Here is a 17,394-nt window from a genome sequence, read left to right on the forward strand (position 1 = left end):
AAAAGAGTAATATCAAAAATAACTATTGATTATCAAGATAATAAATACGGAAAATAATTTATTAAAAAAATTGAAAAATAAATAAATTATAATTTTGTAATTAATTACTATGTTATTTATTATATTTAGAAAAACAATTGGAAAAATTAAATTTATTATTATATCCTATAATTAATTAATTATATATTATCAAAATTGAGACAATTGATTATTATTTTTCTTAATGGATTACTTTTTAAATAGTTTTAGAAATCAACTTAAAAAATGGTTACTTATAATTTACGTATATAATCCTATCCTCAAAAAGAGAAAATAAATATATAGATTTTAAATATATCCCGCTAAAATATAAATAAGATAATTAGATTTAATTGTGGGTTGAGATAGAAAAGATAAATGACATGTGATTCTAAAATTAAAATATGTATTAAAAAGATAAAATTTTGTAAATAAATGTCAAGTGAGAGTACACTGGATGAACTAAGATAAGATTTCAGAGTGTAATCTTATAATTTTTTTAAATCTAAAAAACTCTAATAAAGGAAAATTCAATCCAATCTTGATATATTTAATTAATATCTTGAATCATACCATAAATAAATAATAAGTGTGATTATAAGATTAGATTAAAGAAATCAATTATATCTTATTATCTTTTGTAAGTTATGTTTGATTGGGCTATAAAAGTAGTGCAGTGAGAAGGATTGATGTAGTTGTTTTGTTGTGCTTGAAGGAAAGAGAAAAAGATATCGAAAGAGAAAGAGAGATGAAAAGAGACAACAACAACAACATGACTCTCCCTTGAGTTTCTGTGATGACAAGATCAGTGTGGTCTTACAACCTTGAATCAGAGTTCGAGTTGATTCGTTCAGTCATTGCCTTATATCCTTTCATCTCAATGGATACGGAGTTTCCTGGCGTCTTCTTTTAGTCACATCCAGCATTCCGACAACCACAAAATAACTACGCAGTGATGAAAGCTAACGTGGACAGTATGCACCTCATTCAAGTGGGCCTCACCCTTTCAGACCGCCACGACAACCTTCCAACCTTTGGAACCTCCAACTGCTTCATTTGGGAATTCAATTTTTGTGAGTTTGATGTGACACAACATCCTCATGCTCCTCACTCCATCGTCCTCCGACGTCAAGGCATGGATTTTGACAAGAATCGAAAGTTTGGAGTGAGCATTGTGCAATTTGCTGAGTTGATGATGTTCTCAGGACTCCTCTGCAACAATAATATTCAGTGGATTGCTTTTCATAGTACCTATGATTTTGGGTACATGGTGAAGATATTGAGCCAACGCTTTTTATATATGCAACCATTTCTACCTACAAACTTGTGTGACTTTCTTGAACTGGTTAAATTCTTCTTTGGATATAGAGTATACGACGTTAAACATCTCATCAGATTTTGTCCAAACCTTCACGGCGGTTTAGACAAAGTTTCTGACTCTCTAGGTTTGGATAATAGTGGCAGAAGAAGTCATCATGCAGGCTCTGATAGCTTAGTCACTCTCCATGTTTTTAATAAAATTAAAACTCTCTATTTTCATACAAAGTTTGACTTATCAAAACATGCAGGCGTTATCTATGGTTTAGAGATGCCTTAATTTTCCCTTTTTACCATCTTTCTACTTCTTTTATCTTCTCCTTTCATTACAATGTAATTTCCAAATTCTACAATAATATATATCACTTCAGTTTATCCTACCTTTCTCTCTTCTTTTTTCCAACCTAATGTTTCTTCTTTCTTGCAAATTAAATTACTTTGTCATTGTACTATTATTTTCTTTAGTATTTTATTTTATTTTATTTTCATTTTATATAATAATTAACCAAATCAAACAATTTAAGATTGGTGAAATTACTGTATGATTCCATAAATTTATTAGGATTTATATTAAAAATTTAATTTCAATCAAACAAATAATATAACAAAAACACTATTGTAATGGAATAAATCAATATAATGAAAAATTATTTATTTTGGATTCTTAAATAAATATTATCTAATAATAAGTGGATGGAACAATAGGACTCGTGTTAGTTTGATTTACAGTTATAATTAAAAATAAAACAAAGAATTCACCTGGTATAATTTAATAGTTTGATTTTGGTTTGTCAATTTTTTTTTAATTATATATATATATATTAAATCATATTTAATTATGAATAATTTTAAATTTCTAATTGATAATTAATATATTTAATCAAATAAATTAAAGTATTTATATGTTAAATTATTTTATTATAATTAATAATATAAATAATTTGTAAGGGTCAATGATTTAATTAATAATTATTTTTTTTATTTTTTAATATTAAATAAAAAATATTTATTTAATTATTTCTATTTTTCTTTAAAAATAATGATATTTTATGGAAAAAAAGTTTTGAAAGAAGAGAAAGGAAGAGAAGTGAGAGAAAAGAAAAAGTAACTAAAATTGCAAAATTGTAAAGGGGAAGCAATATATAAAAAAAGAGTTGAAAAATTAGTTACGCGCGCGGTAGGAATGTTCGCCCAACGACTTCCAATGCCCATGACAGTCTTGGTTCCATCATCTGGTTAGAGTTGGTTTCTCTTTCATCACTTCCTTCAATGCCATCTCCTACATTAAGGTTTTCTTCTTCTTTTTTTCTTCATTGCAGGGAAGCTGTTTGATGGAATTAAATTATAGAAAACTCTTTGAAGATTTTATTGAATCAGTTATTTTTTTCACCATGCGTGTTTCAGGTTCTAAATCTAGTTTAGTCACGCCATTTTGGTTGTTGTGGAAGCGTAACAAAGATGAATAGGACTGGGAAACTCAAATCGTCGAGTTCTGAATTGGACCTTGATCGGCCCAACATTGAGGATTACTTACCCTCTGGATCCAGTGTTCAACATGAACGGCAAGGGAAGCTCCGCCTGTATGTGTCTCCGCTGTTTTTTTTTTTCATTTTCATGTCTTGCTTTTACTGTTGTTTAGATGCTCCAAGATAAGGGGCAATGGAAATGGAGTAGTTTTCTGTTTGCATGATGATTATGTTCTGAATTAAATTGTCATTTCAGGTGTGATTTGATCGATATTTCACCTAGTCTGTCTGAGGCAGCAGGTGCCATTGTAGATTTGAGGTTTTGACCTTGTCTTCATATGCTGTTCTTCTGCCTTTTGGTTTTGGTATGTCAATTATTATCTTTTGGAAAATTGCTGATGATGGAATAGTTATGGAGAGAATTTAACGGCAAACATGATGTGTTCAACATTTTCTAAAACTAAATCTTGGCCTGCTTCAATGCAATAGACCGTCTCCCAATGTTGTCAAAATTGAGGATCATAACATGTATAATAAGTTCCTAGCTACAACATAAAATATACTGTGAATAGATACATATGCATAGAAAATAACTTAGATAACAAAAATGACATCTAAATCACGATATTTAACTATAGTTCAGAACTCTTAACATATAGCCAGCCCATAATATATCATAACATTTATTCCTGGGCCTTACTTTTCGATCGTATTTTCTATATATCCTGGTAATCTAGCTTTTACAAACTATCTAAACATCAATTTAGTTACATGAGATGCCCTCCTAACTCTTTCTCTCAGTTCTCTTTTCATAGACCTTATATATCGGGGTGCCATACCCTATCATTTGTACCCCCAGCGCTAAGTGACACATTGTCCCCAAGATGGAATTGAGAGTAAAGGTGGGTTAATCTTCAAGTGTCTTGTTAGCATACCTTTCATTTGGCGAGGTGAGGTTAATCTCCAAGGTGTCTTGCTGCTGATTGACTTCCTTAACTTTAGAAGGAATTGTAGTTTGCTTTCAACAATAAAGGACGATGGTCTTGCCCATACAAGGATCGGAAATGAGACATCTTAGTAACTAGTATTGAACCAAAATTCTGTCCGAGATAGGTAACCCCCATAGTTAGTTAGTAGAAATAAATAGAGTTTGTTGTGGGGGGCTGAGATAATTGGAGAAACAAGACATGTTGCTTGTAAATAGGAAAAGGGATTGGGAAGGAGATTTTTATTATTGCAGAGCACTATTTTAGATAGTGTAGGGTGTATCTGGTTCAATAGTACAGAGGCGAAGGATGAGAAATTGTGGCAAGGAAGTAAGTATAATTGAAAATGTTGGGAGAGTATATCTAAAATCTTATTCTTGAGCGATTTTTCATATTTCAGATTGAGGGAACTTGTCCAGGGAGCTAACAATAACCCTCTTCTTATATTTCCTGAAGGAACTTGTGTAAATAATCATTATATTGTCATGTTTATGTTTAAGAAGGTATAGGATTTGCAATTGCAAAATGCCGAGTTTTACACTTTTACTTATACAACAGGCTTTCCTTTTCCTCTTTAATTTTGTCTCCATTCACTTTTATTCTCATTCTTGTAGTCTGAAAGTTATAAATATAATTGAAGCCTCTTCTAATTTTAATGATGTTTAGGGTGCATTTGAACTTGGCAGTTTGCCCAGTGGCAATCAAGTACAATCAAATTTTCGTAGATGCTTTTTGGAATAGTCGACAGTAAGAAGTTGCTTTTTACATGATAATTATTTCTGTTTCTATTCATTCATGTTTTCTTGTATTGCTGGATAAGAGTTTCTGTATCTGTTTCACTTTCAGACAATCCTTCACCACTCATCTCTTGCAATTAATGACATCATGGGCTGTAGTTTGTGATGTTTGGTACTTGGAGCCACAAAACTTGAAGCCAGGAGAGACATCCATTTAATTTGCAGAGAGGTAAAAGACCTTTGTTCCATATTGTATGAACCACTATATATGTTTAGCTGCAAGGAATTAAAACAGTATATATCATTCCAATGGTATAGGGTGAGAGACATAATCTCACATCGTGCTGGGCTTAAAAAGGCTCCTTGGGATGGATATCTGAAGTATTCTCGCCCTTGTCCAAAACACAGAGAAAGCAAGTAAGTTAAATTTCTCATTTCTCAAGTCTTTGTCGCTAAGGTTTTATGATTAGATTTCTCATTTCTCAAGTCTTTGTCGCTAAGGTTTTATGATTAGAACTATGTATGTCTGTTAATTTTGTTTGAAGTCCAGCAGTCAATAGTAGAGCTTTATAATTAGCTAGCAATGATGCATGTGAGAATCAAAGAGGGAGAGAGAAGATTTTCTCAAGAAGTTTGATTACGTTAAAATAGACTAAAGTGTAACACATTATTCTCTATGGAAAAAGGCTGGTTACCTTTAAAGATTAAAAGGAGGGTACTGGGAATGGGAGCATAATTTATCTAATATTTGAGAAGTGAAAACTAAGTGACATTTGTGTAATAATGAAACGTGAAGTCTTTCCATAAATGACTCGCACCCTTGTCTACCCATGAATGTTGATATAGGAATGAATGTGGAAGAAGTAAATGAGTGTGAGGAGATTTATATAGAAAGTGAGAGAAGAAAATTGTGGAGCTTTAAATTAAAAATAATCTATGCTTCCTATTCGTTGTCACGAAGGCAGACAAATTCATAGTATAAGTTAGCATCGACTTAACCGACACTGAATTAAATTAATATAGTAAATGAAGGAGATGAGGTAAATGAAGTAATTGAATGTTGATATAAGAATGAATTTGAATGAAGTAAATGAGTGTGAGAAGATTTATATAGAAAGTGAGAGAAGAAAATTGTGGACCTTTAAATTAAAAATAATCAATGTTTCCTATTCGTTATCACGAAGGCACACAGATTCATAGTATAAGTTAGCGTCGACTTAGCCGACCCTGAATTAAATAAATATAAATATGATATGGAAAAATACTGTGTAACTTGTGTTTTTTTGGGAAATGATCAACATGATTTGGTGTGAAATTTTATTTGCTTAATCTTCTTGTCATTAATGAGTTTTGGAGTAGAATGTAGTTTTATTTTTACCATATTTAGTGATTTTGTTTTTTTATGAATTGGAGTACCTCTAGTACTCTAATTTATTATATTCTTTATTGTCAATAAAAAAATATGAATACTAAAAATAAATCAAATTATTCCTTTTTGTTGATTGACACGAATCTTATTTATTTTTAATAATTAATAACTGCAAGGATTACATTAAATGACTTTTTGAAGAATGATGGTAATTAGTGTATGATCCAAAATGTCACTACTAATAGGAATGGGGTGTAAGAGGTGTAGGGTACTCATTAATGGAGTCTAAATGGGGAGGCGTTATGTCATTTTCACTATCCTAATGTTGCATAATGTATAACCTCTACTGAGGTTAAGCTTTTGGGATGAATCAATGTATCCTACTAATAAGTAAAAAGTGTCTCTTGCTAGAAGGATTAAGACACTCCAAATATCTTAGTTATATTTGTAACATTCTTTTTTGTTGACTAAAAAAATAATCATTTGAAAAAAAAAGTCAAAGTCAAGACAACTAAAAATACAAGAAAGCGGAAAGACAATCTGAGTGTTTAATCTTTTAGGCTTGGCCGCGTAATTCATGTATGAGTTCGTCTTAGTTTAGTTAATTATTACAATTTTCTATATATAACTAATGTTTGGTTTTTATACAATTAAAATGTATAATAAATAAGTATTCTATAGTATTTTCATAAGTAAATTAAATTTTACTGTAATTGTTTTCAAATCAATAAAATATTAAAATTTAATTGAGAAAAATAAATAAAAGATTATAAATTGAAATGATTAAACATAAGAAAAAATAACTAAAATTATTATAGTGTGGAATGATAAAGAGAATATCTGTTTAACCAATTGTTTTTGTTATATTATTTGTTTTATTGAAATTAATTTTTTAATAAAAATCGTAATAAATTTATGGAATCATAGGTCTATTTCCTAATGTTAAATTGTTTGATTTTGTTAATTATTATATAAAATGTAAACAAAATAAAAAAAAATATGAAACAAAAAAGAAGAAACATAAGGGTGGAAAAAAATATAAGAGAGATAGGTAGGATGAAATGCGGTGATATATATTAATGTAGAATCTAGAAATTGTATTGTATTTATCAAGTTTAGAAGGAATAATATTTTCTTCTATTAAATTATGAGGTCATTAGACCTATATATACATGAGCCTGCTTCTTATTTTAAGAAATATGGACAACTAATTCTAGAGAAACAAATCCCTATGATTGTGGGATTGTTTCTAAATACATAATCCTAATATTAATAGTAAGATACAATTGTCATACAAAATAAAAATATAATAAGGATAAAATATAAAACTTCCTAAAAAATACAACACAGTTTTGACACTCCCTTCAAGCTGGTGAATAGATGTTCTCCATTCCCAGCTTGGATATAATTCTTTCAAAGTTACTGCAGTTCAGCCCTTTGGTGAGTATGTCTGCAAGTTGACTCTGAGTGGACACATATGAGGTGCAGATCAAGCCACTGTCTAACTTTTCCTTGATAAAATGTCTGTCCACCTCGATATGTTTAGTTCTATCATGCTGTACTGGGTTGTGGGCTATGCTAATTGCAGATTTATTGTCACAATATAACCTCATAGGTTCATCCCACCTTATCTTCAAGTCTTCCAATATAATCTTCAGCCATAGAAGTTCACATATTCCTTGGGCCATTGCTCGAAATTCTGCTTCAGCACTTGATCTAGCTACTACACTTTGTTTTTTACTCTTCCAAGTCACTAGATTTCCACCAAGGAAGGTGCAGTATCCAGTAGTTGATCTCCTATCCACAACTGACTCTGCATAATCTGTATCCGTGTATGCTTCAAGACGAACACTTTTGTTTCGTTTGAACAAAATCCCTCTTCCTAGAGTCCCTTTTAAATACTGCACAATTCTAAGGGCAGCTTGCAAATGTGCCTCCTTTGGTTGGTGCATAAATTGGCTGACTAGACTCACAGCAAAAGCAATGTCTGGCCTAGTGTGAGATAAGTAAATAAGCCTACCCACGAGTCTTTGGTACATTTCCTTGTCCACGGCATTATCCTCCTCCGCACTTCCCAACTTTATATTTGGATCAATTGGAGTACTTGTTGGTTTGCAGGCTGTCTTTCCTGTTTCTTTAAACAAGTCAGTAATATATTTTTGTTGAGATATGAAGATTCCTTTCTTGGAATGGGCCACTTCAATTCCCAAAAAATATTTAAGTCTCCCTAATGTCTTAATCTCAAATTCCGTGGCAAGACGTTGACTTAACGTTTGCTGCTCCTCTTTGTCATCTCAGTTATTATAATATCATCTACATACACCAATAATATTGTTACTCCTCCTGAAACTGAATGTTTGATAAATAAAGTGTGATCTCCTTGGCTCTGTTTGTAGCCCAAACTTGTCAAAACTTTGGTGAATCTTCCAAACCATGCTCTTGGGGATTGTTTCAGCCCATATAGAGCCTTTTTTAGCTTACAAACGGTTCCAGTTGCAACCTGTCCATCATAGCCAGAGGGCAACTCCATGTATATTTCTTCTTCAAGGTCTCCATGTAGGAATGCATTCTTCACATCGAACTGCTGCATATCCCAATCATGATTTGCTGCTAATGACAATATTACTCTGACCGTGTTCATCTTAGCAACCGGGGCAAATGTCTCCAAGTAATCCACTCCATAGGTTTGAGTGAATCCTTTGGCTACTAACCTTGCCTTGTAACGCTCAATAGTCCCATCAGCCCGATACTTTACAGCATATACCCACTTACACCCTACTGGTTTTTTTCCAGTTGGTAAGGTGACAAGCTCCCAGGTCCTGTTCTTGTTTAGTGCCTCCATTTCCACATCCATGGCTTGTTTCCATTTCCTGTCAGATAATGCTTCAGATACAGAGGAAGGTGTGGGTGTAGAGTTTAAGTTTGTGAGAAAGGTTTTATGGGTAGGAGAGAATTTTTCAAAGGATAGGAAATTTGATAGAGGGTAAAGTGGCTGTTGGGTGCAGGTTCTGGTTCCTTTTCTAAGGGCAATAGGAAGGTCCAGGTTTTGATCCACATGTGCTTCTGAATTTTCCAAAATAAACTCATTAGAATTATTGGAATTTCTAGGATTAGAAATTGTTACCTCATGTAAAGATGGTAGGTTGGATTCTTGGACATGGATAGATTCTGGAATGACCTTTGCTCTTCTTGAATATACCAGATTTTTTCCAAATTTCCCACCACCATTAAGTGCAGATTCAGCTGCTGATTCAGGTGTTGCTGCTGGTTCAGCTGGTTCAGGTGCTTGTTTTGTTCTTGTCTCAGTTCCAGGGACAACAATGCTATTTGTCCCAATTTCAAGTCCAAATGCCATATTTGGAAGCATGAGAGGCTTATCTTCCTCTCTTACATTCTCCCCCTGAAGATGAGGCTGGAAGTAGCTCTCTTGTTCATTGAATGTGACATCCCTTGACACAAAGAATCTCTTTGACGGGGGTGAAAACACTTGTATCCCTTTTGTGTGGTTGAGTACCCTAAGAATACACATTTGAAAGCCCTAGGGTCCAATTTTCCCCTTTCATTACTATGAACATGCACAAAGGATACACACCCAAATATTCTAGGTTGGAGTTTATTTGTAGGGTTTAGGTGTGGGTAGAAGGAGGATAGGACTTCCATGGGGCTTTTTGATGCTAAGATTTTAGAGGGTAACCTATTGATTAGGTAGGTGGCAGTAAGAAGGGCTTCCCCCCAAAATTTCTTAGGGACATGATTTTGAAAAAGTAGAGCTCTAGTTTGGTCTAATAAGTGCCCATTTTTTCTTTCTGCAATCCCATTCTGTTGGGGTGTGTTAACACATGAAGACTCATGAATTATCCCTTCCTTTTGGCAAAAAGAGTTTAGCACCAGGTTAAAGTAGTCCTTGGCATTACCATACCTAATTCTCTTGATATTAACTCCAAATTGATTTTTAATCATAGACACAAACTAAACAAAAATGGAGCTAACCTCAAATTTATGTTTCAATAGGAAAACCCAAGTCACCCGTGTACAATCATCTATGAAGGTTAAAAACCACTTAGCACCTGAGATATTAGGAATATTAGCAGGACCCCAGACATCAGTATGGATAAGAAAAAAAGGGAAAAGACTCATTTTATTACTAATGGGGAAAGGTACACGCTTGTGTTTCGCAAGCTCACACACCTCACAATGGAGACTCTCCACATTTAAATTCTTAAACAAGGAAGGGAAGATCACTTTTACAACTGGGTGTCCTAGCCGACAATGATATAGTTGAGCTTTCTCTTTACTGGTCATGGTGGATTCAGATATGAGAGAGTGACTATTGATACCAAGATTAGGATCCTCCATGTAGTATAGGCCATTCCATTCTCTAGCATGTCCAATCGTCCTCCCTGAGTTCTTGTCCTGAAATACACAATAGTTGTTATGAAAAACAATGTTACAAGAGAGATCTTTTGTGAGTTTCTGTACAGAAATCAGATTGGTGGACAATTTAGGGACATGAAGGACATTTTTTAATGTTATAGATGGGCTTATTTGGACTTCTCCTTGACCTGCGGCAGTTATACATGTTCCATCTGCTGTGGAAATTTTCTTGTTGCTAGGACATGGGAAATATGTGGAGAAGTATTTAGGTAGAGGGGTCATATGGTCAGTAGCACCAAAATCTAGTATCCAGAAATGGGTAAAGGGTGTATCTGAAGCAGTAAGTCCAAAAGAAAATGGAAACTTACCTGAATATGTTAAGGAGCACATACCTGAGGGCTTCTCCAATTTACTAAGGAAGGACCTTACCCTTTCTATCTCTTCATGATTCAGCTGGACAGATTCTTCTCCTTGTCCATTAACAATGTGTGCTTGCCTTTGTCCTTCACTTTTTGGAGGGCCTCCTTTCAGGCCCCATTCTCTGCTTGGGGGTTTTCCATGTAATTTCCAGCACTTTTCCCTTGTGTGGCGCGACTTGTTGCAGTAGGCACACCAGACTTCCTCCTGTTTTTTCTCTATATTGGAAAACCCGCTTTTCTTCTGGTTAGTTATCATGGTTGTTCCTCCTTCAGCTTTCATTGCTGAGCTTTCAGTAGTTGGGGTCTCCAACATCAATCCTCTCCTGCTTTCTTCACTCCGAATAATGGCTACCACTTCATTAAGCCCTGGGACTTTCTCTTTTCCAAGATTTGGATTCGAACCTGATCATATTCAGGATTCAAGCCTACCAAGAAATCATAGACTCTACCTTGTTCAATATATTCCTTAAGGATTGTTGAGTCTTCTGAACATTTTGCTTTTATAACTCGATAGTGATCAAATTCCATCCACAGGGACTTGAGTTGATTGGCATATTCTGTAACAGATTTGTTTCCCTGCTTGGCAGCCACGGTTTTCACTTTTACATCATATATTTGAGCAGCATCCTTGGCCTTAGAATAGGTTTGTTCTACTGCCTCCCAAATTTCCTTTGCTGATTTAAGGAACATGCAGGTATCACTGATTTCTGGGACCATTGAATTCCACAGCCATGCCATGATCATGGAGTCTTCTTCATCCCATGATTTGAACTTGGCATCCTGTTCATCAGGGGCAATATCAGTCAGGTGACTGACCTTTCCTTTTCCTTTCAAGATGGTTCTAATGAGTTGAGACCATTTGAGATAATTTTTTCCATTTAATCTATAAGCAGAATGAACATTCTGCAATTCTCCAGCAGTTTGGGATCTGTCCCCAATAGGATTCACAATCTCAGTGATCTCAGCCATCACAGTGATGAACAGTAGCGGCGGTGAACAGTAACTGTGATGAACAGTGGCGTGGTGAACAGTAGCCGCGGTGAACAGTAGCCGCGGTGAAGGCTACACAGTGATGAAGGCTGTGATTATGCCAAGGTTGTGCAGCAATGAAGGCTGCAACAAGGCTCAATGTTGTGCAACAATCACGGCTGCAACTTAGGATTTTCAGGCACGGTCAAAGACTCCTAAAGATCGAGCTCTGATACCATATCAAGTTTAGAAGGAATAATATTTTCTTCTATTAAATTATGAGGTCATTAGACCTATATATACATGAGCCTGCTAGTTATTTTAGGAAATATGGACAACTAATTCTAGAGAAACAAATCCCTATGATTGTGGAATTGTTTCTAAATACATAATCCTAATATTAATAGTAAGATACAGTTGTGATACAAAATAAAAATATAATAAGGATAAAATATAAAACTTCCTAAAAAATATAACACAGTTTTGACAGTATTGAAAGGAGAAGAGAAGAGAACAAAAATAGAAAGATGGTAAAAAAGGAAAATCAAAGCATCTTTGTGCCATAAAAGACACCTACATGCTTTGGTAGGTTAAACTGTGTATGAAAATAGAGAATTTTAATTTTATTAAAAACATGGAGAATGACTAAGATATCAAAGCCTATATGATTGCTTTTTCTAGCACTATTATCCAAACCTATGGACTCAGAAACTCTGTTGAAACAACTATGAAGGTTGGGACAGGAGTTGATGAGATGTTTAACAATTGTATACTTTGTATATAAAGAAGAATTTAACGAGTTGAAGAAAGTCACACAAGTAGGGAGGTAGAAATGGTTACATAATGAAAAAAGTGTTGGCTCTATATCTTCACCATGTACTATCATAAAAACTATGAAAAACAATCCATTGAATATTATTGTTGCAGAGGAGTCCTGAGAGTATCATCAGCTCCGTGAATCACACAATGCTCAATCCAAACTTTTGATTCTTATCAAAATTCATGCCTTGATGTCGATCGGAGGAGGGCGATTTTGTGAGGAGCATGAGGATGATGTGTCACATCGAACTCATAAAAGCTGAATTCCCAAATAAAATGGTTGGAGGTTCCAAAGGTTGGAAGGTTGTTGTGGTCGTTTGAAAGAGTGATGCTCACTTGGATGAGGTGCGTATAATTCACATTAGCTTTCATCACTACGTAGTTATTTTGTGGTGTTCGGAATGCTAGATGTGACTGAAACACCACTTTGGAGAACTCCGTGTCCATAGAGATGAAATGGTAAAAGGCAATTGCGGAATAAATCAACTCGAACTCTGATTCAAGGTTGTAAGAAGACATTGATCTCGTCATCACAGAACCACAAGGGAGGGTCATGTTAGCATGACCCTCCCTTGTGGTTCTGTGATGACGAGATCAGTGTGGTCTTACAACCTTAAATCAAAGTTTGAGTTTATTCGTTTTGTCATTGCCTTATATTCTTTCATCTTTATGGACATGGAGTTTCTCGGTGTGGTGTTTCAGTCGCATCCAACATTTTGACAACCACAAAATAACTACGCATTGATGAAAGCTAACTTGGACTGTATGCACCTCATCCAAGTGGGCCTCACCATTTCAGACGACCTCGATAACCTTCCAATGTTTGGAACTTCCAACTATTTCATTTGCGAATTCAACTTCTGTGAGTTCGATGTGACATTTGCGAAAGTTTGGAGTGTGCGATTTGTTGAGCTGATAATGCTCTCCTAACTCCTCTGCAACAATAATATTCAGTGAATTAATTTTCATAGTGCCTATCATTTTGGATACATTGTGATTATATTGAGTCAACTTTTTTTATACGCACCCATTTTTACCTCTCAACTTGTGTGACTTTCTTCAACTTGTTAAATTCTTCTTTGGATACAAAGTATACTATGTTAAACATCTTATCATATTTTTTCTCAATCTTCATGGCAGTTTAGACAAAGTTTCAGAGTTCCTAGGTCTGGATAATAGTGTCAGAAAAAGTCATCCTGCTCTCATAACTTAGTCACTCTCCATGTTTTAAATAAAACTAAAACTCTATTTTCATACACAATTTTACTTGCAAAAATATGCAAGTGTTGCAAAAATATGCCTTGATTTTTTTTTTTTACCATCTTTCTATTTCTCTTCTCTTTTTAGTACAATACAATTTCCACAATCTCTTTTTTCCACCCTTATATATGTTTCTTCTTTATTAATACATTTATGTTGTGATGGAATAAATCAAGAAATGTTATTCGCTTTTGGAAACTCATTGTACAGTGGCTAAGAAATTCAAATCAGTGTTGGTTTTGTCCCTCTCTTCTAAATACACACAACCAATGGAATTTTAATTGATTGCTTTTGGGTACATGACCATTTAATGTATCATCTTTTACTTCTATTTCTCAATTAAATTTTAATTTTTTTATTAATTTGAAAACAGTTATAGTATAATTTCATTTAGTTATGAAATACTATAGTCTACTTATTTACTATACATTTTAATCACTTAGTTATATATAAAAAATTGTAATAATTTAACTAAATTAAGTGAGACTTGATGTATGATATGAATTATAGGATCAGTCGTAAAAGATTGAACACACATATTTCTGCTTTCACTTAAATTTATAATTTTTTTAATACTTAATCATTGATTTAATATTGAAAAATATAAAATATGAATTAAGATTATACTTTAAAGTCAATAATCAAGTTACAAATGTGTGTATAAATAAGATAATTACTTATAATGTATTTTTTATTTTGTTATGAACAATTACACTTTTATAAATGATTAATTTTTTAGTCAACAAAAAAGTGTGATAAATATAAGGGGCGCATTAACCATGTACAAACAGACATTGCTTATTAGTATGATCCATTGATTAATCCCTAAAAGCTTAACTATGTAACTTTACTATAGGTTATATATTATGCAACATTGGCAATAGTGAAGATGACAAGACTCCATTAATAAGTATCCTACACCACTTCTATTAGTAGCGATATTTTTGGATCATACCAGTATTCTTCGGCTCAATTTCCTATCTAGCACCATTTACATCTTTATTTCCCTATCTAGCATCCTTTTGTTTTTCTTTCCATATTTAGCACCCTTTTGTTTTTATTTCCCTATCTAGTACTCTTTTATTTTTTATTTCCCTATCTAGCACCATTTTAAAAATAAATAAATAAATAATAAATTATTATTTTTTTAATAATTTTAATTTTGAATGCATTAAAAAATAAATATTTTTAATGTTTAAAATAATTAGAAATATAATTAATGAATAAATAAATGATTTTTTACAAAATAAAAATAAAAAAGTAATAAATTAAAAATGTTTACTTTAAAATTATTTTTTTTAAAAATGAAGAAAATAAAAAATTAAACTCTACAACAACATAAAAGTTGAATCTATAAACATAAATTAGTATTTATTTTTATTATTATTGATGATGTAATCATGTTAATTTCAAGTAAAATATACAGGACATATTTATAAAAAAAACCAAAGTCAATTAGTATTAATTAATAGTGGACACATAAATAATATTGAAGCGTTTACCTAAATGCAAAATTCTAAAAAAAACTAATACAAATGTTACACTTAATGCTTAAAAATGAGACCAAAAAAGTATAGAAAATAAAAACAGTAACAATATAATAAAAACAAAAAATAGATATAAATAAAGAATGACAGAAAAAATAACAACTAAAAACATAAAAGATATAAAATAAAGGCAAAACAAAATAAGATAAAGATAAAAGATATAAAAAAAATTCAAACAAGATAAAGATAAGAGATATAAGGCGATATTAAATAAGTATATGTTGATCATAAAAAGGAAAATAAATAAAAGATGATCATTCATTTGATATTTTCTTCAGTGGTACATTAAATAGTTTGTGCAAAATGAAACATAATTAATGACGAGAATTGCACAATCCAGTAATTTTTTTTATAATTTTAATTTTGAATGCATTAAAAAATATATTTTTAGTATTTAAAATAGTTAGAAATATAATTAATGAATAAAAACATAAATAGAAATAAATAAAGAATGGCAGAAAAAATAATAATAACTAGAAACATATTAAATGAATGATCATCTCTCATTTATTTTCCTTTTTATGATCAACATATACTTATTTAGTATTGTCTTATATCTCTTATATGTATCTTGTTTTGATTTATTTGATTTTTTTTATATCTTTTATCTTTATCTTATTTTGTTTTTCCTTTATTTTATACCTTTTATGTTTTTAGTTATTATTATTTTTTCTGTCAATCTTTATTTATTTATTTATGGTTTTTGTTTTATTTTATTGTTGTTGTTTTTATTTTATAGACTTATTTATTTTTTCATTTTTTTCTTCTCATTTTTATATTTTTTATGTACGATATAGTTTTTATAAAAGTGTTTTTATATTTTGAAAACTTAAAAGAAAAGTAAAAAGTATAAATTATACATAATCATCCATATATTTTTATGGTGAGAGATAAGATTGGTTGTCAAAAATAAGATTAAAGAGAAATACCGATGAACTGCGGGAATTAGAATATCTTCCAACAAGATTGTATGTGATTTGGCAATAAGCAACCGTACGGTGAGTCTTTAGTTTGGGTAGTTTGGAGTGTTGTTTGTAATTCACAAGGATCCTTTGTTAAATTTCTTACCATTCAGGATGTGTAAGACTTCAGATTAGGTTAATGATGTTTGGGATATAATTTGGGTTGACGTTGTGAGTGAAATCTGGAAACACAGGAATTTTGTCATTTTCAATAGGGGAGTGGTAGATGCGTCTGAAGTGTTCGCATGGGCGCAAGTAAAAGTTTGGTCTTGGATTTATGCAAAGTTCCGGCATATTTCTTTTTCTTATTCTGATTGGGTTTTGAATCCTTTGACTTGTATGAGGTTGGTTTCTTAACGTTCTGTGGTGGTTTTTTTTTTTTTTTATGTTAGTATATGGGTCATTCTGCGTTCCTAGTTAGGAGAATGATAAGGTGTTTTTCTGTATAAGAGTTTAACCACTCCTGAAGTGGTTTCAATTTATTTATTTTTTATTGCTGATAAAAAAACGCTTAAAAAGCTAGTTATGAACCCTATTTTTATCTCTTTCCTTTTTTGACTTTTTGGTAGAATAAATAAACTATTAATGAAGTTATTATAATATTTAAATAATACATATGCAATAACATTAAAAATATATATAATATTATAAATTTTGATGCTAAAAATTAAAATAAAACATAACTTTATAAATATTAATGTATTTAAAATATATAACAACGTTCAAATAAGATATATTATCATATTTAAATTAAAATATTAATAATATACAAAAATATTTATAAAATAACTGATTTTGAAAACGTTAAAATTAGGTTCTTGATTTTAAAATTTCTTATTTTCAATTCCAACTTTTGATTTTTATCAACCCTCTCTCGTTTTTTTTATCAGCAATAAACAATGAATAAATGTGAGTCACCTTAGGGGTGACCCAACCCTTATACAAAACACACGACCTTTAACCTTTTCCACAACACACACCCCGCCAACTCCTAAATACTTAAATAAATCCGGAGAGAACCGCCTACAACCCTCACTCTTATACCCAAACAAAACATCAAAACATCATCTCCATACAGACCAAAGGATCAACACACCAATCAGAGAAGGAAAAGATTGCATCCTGCGACTTGGAAGTAACCCAAGCCCATG

General features: G+C 32.1%; 1 long non-coding RNA gene and 1 pseudogene across 3 annotated transcripts; both read left to right on the forward strand.

Annotated features, from left to right (window-relative positions):
- Positions 1-453: 453 nt before the first annotated feature.
- Positions 454-1,615, forward strand: LOC137809419 (probable CCR4-associated factor 1 homolog 9; annotated as a pseudogene).
- A 900-nt stretch (positions 1,616-2,515) lies between these two features.
- Positions 2,516-6,634, forward strand: LOC137811717 (uncharacterized). Of its 3 annotated transcripts, none has more exons than XR_011081127.1 (7): positions 2,516-2,624; positions 2,740-2,915; positions 3,058-3,166; positions 3,617-3,703; positions 4,454-4,534; positions 4,634-4,753; positions 4,843-6,634. It is a non-coding gene; the product is annotated as an uncharacterized lncRNA (long non-coding RNA). The 3 variants fall into 3 exon arrangements; XR_011081126.1 differs by lacking the exon at positions 3,617-3,703 and having other exon boundaries at positions 4,843-4,981; positions 5,026-6,634; XR_011081125.1 differs by lacking the exon at positions 3,617-3,703.
- The last annotated feature ends 10,760 nt before the right edge of the window (positions 6,635-17,394 follow it).

Source organism: Phaseolus vulgaris, chromosome 2 (genome assembly GCF_000499845.2).
Source record: "Phaseolus vulgaris cultivar G19833 chromosome 2, P. vulgaris v2.0, whole genome shotgun sequence".
Classification (NCBI taxonomy): domain Eukaryota; kingdom Viridiplantae; phylum Streptophyta; class Magnoliopsida; order Fabales; family Fabaceae; genus Phaseolus; species Phaseolus vulgaris.